We start from the raw sequence: 6,108 nt of genomic DNA, 5'->3' as shown, positions 1-6,108 counted from the left end.
TAATTCCACATTGCAACATTATCCTGGCCTCCTGGTGAAGACCATGAAAATGTATCTTTATTACTGTTTATTCTAAGGAGATATAAATTATGGTTACATACACAAAAGAGTAGAAGGACATTGTAAAATAATAGTAGATTCAAATGGAGTGTTTAATCACAACTTACAATAGGTTTGCATCTTTTTTTCGTTAGGAAATAGCTGCAAGTTTAATTGCCTGCCTTTTCTGAAATCACCTGTCATCCTGTTAACCACACCCAGGAAGTTACATAACCCCACCCTTCTGGTTTTTGAAGGCTTTTTTCCCTCCAAAACGATGAGAACAAAGAGAACTTCTGTGAGATTTAAAATTTGACTTTCAAACATGATATTTATTATTTTGAACTGTATTTGTACTTATTGCACTTATATTTGTCTTTAGGTTATTTTATGCATGTGTGCATCTATGAAAGACCTAGCTTACTTCATGTTAACAATTGCATTCTCATCTCACATGGGCATAATGTAGCTGTTCTGCTTCTTTTTTCAGCTGTGTGCGATATTGACTTGTGATCATTATTATGTGATCCTGGACTCATTGATAAGACAGAGACTGAGGTCTCTAGTTTGTTTCACTATTTTTATTGTGTTGCACAGTTTAGCAACATGGCACATCTGTGGACAGAACTGAACGGGCCCAGTTTTCTTTACCTGGGACTGCAGGTTCGGTAGGCTACACAGGTTTAATAGCTCAAGAGATCACTGCAATGATACATTCTGGGTTTCTATTTTTAGTGCTACAACAAGACACCACATGTTGGAATGCTTGCCCTTTTTGGATCTTGGTCACTTTGGCTGAAACTCAAAATGCTGCTTAATCTTTATTCAAGTCACTCCTTTGATTTTTCTTGCCTGTAAGGTCAAAGCCTTTTTATCTCTGACCAAATTTTTCCTCTTTCATGCTCAGGTCTTGGAGTCAAAGTTGTTGTCTGACTCTACAGCTCGACTACAGCAGTATTCTAACCCCCCAAATTCCTCCTGGGCTGACAAACGTCAACAAAGACCCCGAGAGACACCAAAGAGAGGTGAGCAGTGAACTGAAGCCTCATTGTATTGGCTCATTATGGTGTCCCGCAGTGAGGAAGAAGCTATTTTGTAGCACCACAAGGTCAATATCTGAAAGCCAGGGCGATGGAGGGGATCAGCCGTGAGATTTTTAATTTGAGAAAGCGTAAAGGGACTTTCCTAGTGGAAGACAGTCTGTGAATTATAATGGATTGTGTGGGTTGTACAGGCAAGATGTCGAGTTGGCAAATATTTTTCTTTTCTTTTAGGGGTATATAAATGTAATTTCCCCACAGTAATGTAAGCTCCCAGACCCAGACACTCTTTGTTGCTGCTGGTTTATAATAGTATACAAGTTAAAACAAAACAAAAAAAATGGCAGGTATCAGTTGACGCTTTGTTTTCTGAACTTGTGTGTTTCATCCTCTCCCAAACACACATTTTCCATGTTGCGTGTATATGCTCAAGCTCATAAATTCATTTTTTCTGCTCTAAATGCAGTTCATCTCATTATGTATTCCATATCTTACTAAATATTCTAAAACAGCTGTTTCCAAAGTTGTATGAGATATTTCAGTGCTCCCTGGATTCACTTTCCCAGGAATTTTGATTTTACTTCCAAATAGATGTGAAAAGGGGAGCTGTCACACTCTATTATGGTGACCTCAATGATTCTGTGCCCTACCCAAATCCAGCGGTTTTCCATAACAATGCAAATTAAAGGGTGCAAAGCCGAAGGAGACAAGACTTGTTATTTTCCATCCAAAGGACAGAGGTTCTTTACAACAAACTTGTCTGTACGCCTTGTGTAGACTTTGACAGAATTTAAATGCCAACTTGGAAGTTGTTTTGTGTGAGACAATACAGTTTTGCTGTCAATTCATAAGCCTCAGCAACTGTCTTGAGAAAGGGATGCTGGTGCTGTGCAGTAGGACTATGGCCTGCAACAGTTTATTGTGTAAATCAAAAAAGAAAAGATTTTTTTTTTTTTTTTAATCATTATGTGTGTTTAGCTGCAGACTAACTCTAGACCTTTTGAGACTGATTTTTGTAGATAAATTCTTATTCTGATGACTGCAGGTCAAAGGAATGTACCATGTGTCTGTCTACCCAAGGCCTACTAGCCTAATATACTCCAACAGAAGGATTTGTTTTTGGCAGATGTGTAGGTGTCTGGTTTAATCCCACGAGGAAGACTGGGGCATTAATGTAATATTATCTTTCCTTGCAATGTGGTTAAACTACGTCCGATAAACTGAAATATTCCTCTAAAATAAATATTATTTCTGTTTTATCTCTATGGATTTTTACTATTCACACATATAAATGTACGAAAGCCTTGGGAGCAGACATTGCAAATATTCATAGGACCATTAGGGATGGCAGTCAACTGTATGTAGGCGATAACAAAGTAGGCTATTGCATGTGCTGGCACAATGGGCTGCAGTATGTATACAGTATCAGTATCATGAGAAATAATTAGTGGTGCTCTCTGATTTAAAACAAACACCAGCTGCCATAGGAAAATATGTCTGATTACTTTACAACCCGAGATCATCTTTATATGGCTTTTATATGGTAGGCTATATAACGCAAAACCTCTCACAGAGGTTGGTTGTGAACACAGCAGTTAATTGCATCCAGGCCAATGTAATGCACAGCTAACCTTATAATTTATGCACCTGTCTGAAGTAATTAAATATGATATGATTTCTCTGTAACGCATAGGACCATGCATTTCTGCCATTTTACCGGAGTGAATGGCTGCAGTCAGTGACCCACATCTCAGTGCAATGAACTGCTTAACTCAGACTGTTGTTTTATTCAGTGCACTGTCAACAGACGGGTGAGGAAGAGGAGGGGCGGGGGTTTGTACTCATCGGCCGCCGCGATTGGACGCCACGCTCGGCTCCTCTTCGCCATTGGCTCCTCGCGGTGTCACTCTGGATCTGTTATCGCAGCTTCCCGCGCCATTCAGCGTGCACGCGCAAGGCAAGCAGGCACGTAACCGCTTGGAGACTGTCTGGAGTCTGTCTGAAATTGATAAAATTGGAGATGGAGTTTTTACACCTCTATTGCTCATTTGCAAGAAAGCTGCCCGTTGGAAATGGGGGGATTTTTTTTTTTTTTTTTTTGACTCTCCTTCTCAAGACGCCTTCGCCCAGGAGTCGCCACGCTCAGCTATCAATATTTTTCAGATAAATGCTGTGAAAGTTTTTTTTCTCTTCTGCAGTCTATCAGGAGACATTTCTTTATGCACAGGTAGGTGAGACAGGCGCCGGAGTGCAAGTTGCCTGACACACAGACACAGTGGATACCGCAGCGTCACAATACTGCCGGGAAGATGTTTATTTGTGAGTGTGCGGGTTTTTTTTTTTTTTGGTCTGAGACGGTTTCCTAGCTTATTTTTTTTGAATTAGCCCCGTTGCACCGTAACAAACTGTGAGTAGCCTGGTAAATTGTAGTCGTCAAAAATAACACGTGTGACTCGTACACACACGCATGTAGCCTATATTTTTTAATTACTTATGAATTCCACACAGGAGCTGTTTTGGTTTCGGTACTTGACCTCATTCACACTAGTTCAGGAGGATGCGCAGGTGACGCACCTTTGCTGACGTGGTTGTTGATTAACCCCACGCGCGCTTAAGCTACCTGTTACTCAGCAGACACCTGAGGGAAAAACAGCCGTGTGTGTGTGTGTGTGTCTATCTGTGTGTGTGTGTGTGTGCACTCTTCTTTTAACCCTTTTATCTGCTACCTGAATAATTCCTGATTACAAAGCGCTGAACATTGTTGTTTTTCATGCACACGTGCAGCCAACTCATCTCAACTGAACCGTGTGGTCCTGAGTGGGCGAGGTGGTCTAATATGAATCCTATGTGATATTCTTTGTCTTTTTCCTGTCCTTGTTTATGCTCTGCAGGGGATCAGCCCTCAGCTCTGGAGTTCAAGAGGAGTGCACCATCCTGAAGGCAGCATGCACCAGCACACACACAAAAAAAAGGTTGGTTGTTGTAGCTACACGGTTTAGGTTGATACAGGGATGGGGGGAGATAGTTGTTTGTGTGTGGTGCTGTAAAGATTTAATAGGCTTCCTCACACCATTTGCATTTACTCGTTTACCATGTTTACGTCCCCCACCAAAAAGTCACACATCACAATTTCTTTTTTCTCAGGAATTACCCTAAACTAGTTCTTTAAAGTATCTTGAAAGTAAATCAAAACATTTTTACACTGTTTGTCAGCATCGCATAAAGTATACGTGTCTCCATTCTTTCATCTATATTTAATCTATAGCCATAACAAAAATATTTAAATGCAATCTTCCGGCTGTGTCATCACTTTTTCAATTGGTGGTTTTTAACTTAGTATATTTGGAGATGCTTCAAGCCTTACAAGAATTTTGTTCAAACAATGCTTCTGCATATGTTTAATGAGGTTAATTATCACATCATTTCCTGCCTAAAATAATGAGCTTTTTCATCTGATCGTGCAGAAACGAAAGAAAGAAGTCTCAAACGGTAAACTAATGATGTTGTGGAGGTCTAAGCACGCTGCGTGTGACAGTGAATGTATACCTGATCTGCTGCTGCCTCAGACCTGTCTAGACGCTTTTGCTCTGTCACTGCAGTTGTCTGCAGACAGTGCAGTCATATGACTTTGGGAGCCTTGTTCCCCCTCCCAGTGTCTGCTCTTTTGGGGGCAAGATGGCTGCTATAGCATTGTTGTTCCTCATGACGTATATGAATTAATGTGAGGTGGAAAAAAGACATGGGGAGGGTAATGTTAACACTGGACTGAAAAGAAACAGACATCACTTCCCGTCTATATATAGTGAGTGCACACAGGAGGGATAGTGGATGTTAACTCTGTCACGGGCTCCCCTAACCCAAATGTGTTGTTTTTAGTCGTGTGGGTGATCATTTAGTCACCAGTCGCCATCCTTGGGATTAACGTTTTCTGCCAGCAAAAAGGCAGTTCCATTATTTTCATGTAATTCTTAACTTGAGGGAAGTTGTGTCCTCGCTGGTTCCTCTTACGCTGTCTCCCTCTCTCTTTCTGTCTGTTAATGGGGCGCTTGGTAGCCATTTTGTCTGATTCATCACTGCCAAATGCTTGCAGGGTATCCCAGAATTTGTTGTGAACAACCATAATCGCTCTGCATGTTAGAGCAACGTCAGTGGTGGCTTCTGATTTTGAAAGATTTGTTTTGCTACAATCGGTGTGTAGACAATAAAAATATTATTCTTTTTTCTTTCTTTCTTTTTTCTTTTTATTTTTCACAAAGTATTGTTTTGAAAGCCATATTCATGTGAAGACTACTGAATGTATTTACAGTATCACCACACACACTGATAAAAGCTGTCTCTCAGATAATCGTAACATCTTAGAGGTGGTCTGAAAGAAAAGCAAATATTTCCTGTAAGAAGGAAGCACATTATAAAGGTAACATTGTGAACACAAATCTTTTTTTTTGCAGTATAAAATAATGAAGCAACTGTATAACATTGAGTTAATATTTTTATATCAGTGGCTATCTGGATTTTTAACTGACGATTGAAAGTCGGTAAAAAGTGACCTTATCGCTCTCTAAATGATACAAGTCTGGTACATTGCATGGTTCATAAAGGCAATCTGCAACAGGTCACCTTTTCTAGTGTCACTAACCGTTTTTATTTCATTTTTATTTATTTTGCTGATTACTCGGTTCAGTGCTGTAATAACGGCCAATAAAACCTGCGGTTATACTGTACCATCATGTCTATGTCTATAGTGAGGTGTTATGCAAGACGATTGAAGATAAGATCTTATTTCACAGCAGGGCTAATGTGCAACAGAAACCTACCAGTCAGCAAATTTGGTAAAGTGCTAATTCACTCAAAGTTACAGAACGATATTTATATATTTTCAACGCTTTTAAAAAGTCATATTTTGCAGTGTTTTTAAAGTCAGAGTAGCTGCAGTGTGCTTTCCACAGTGCTGTCTCTGTCAGTGAGGGAGGGTCCAGGCAATATTAACTTTGGATTTCAAAAGTGCTCCAAGCTTCTCTCTGACATTACA

General features: G+C 40.0%; 1 pseudogene across 1 annotated transcript; it reads left to right on the top strand.

The window, feature by feature from the left end:
• The first annotated feature begins 759 nt into the window (after window positions 1–759).
• On the top strand, window positions 760–4,655 carry LOC146966703 (uncharacterized; annotated as a pseudogene). Its single transcript, XR_015034555.1, has 4 exons — window positions 760–1,064; window positions 2,873–3,306; window positions 3,971–4,051; window positions 4,646–4,655. The product of XR_015034555.1 is annotated as an uncharacterized LOC146966703 (transcript).
• Window positions 4,656–6,108: the final 1,453 nt, after the last annotated feature.

The sequence above is a fragment of the Trachurus japonicus genome, chromosome 20 (assembly GCF_045865225.1).
Source record: "Trachurus japonicus isolate A0001 chromosome 20, Traja_1.0".
In the NCBI taxonomy this organism is placed as follows: Eukaryota; Metazoa; Chordata; class Actinopteri; order Carangiformes; family Carangidae; genus Trachurus; species Trachurus japonicus.
Note: the sequence above shows the minus strand (reverse complement) of the source record. Positions and strands in the feature narration are given on the sequence as shown.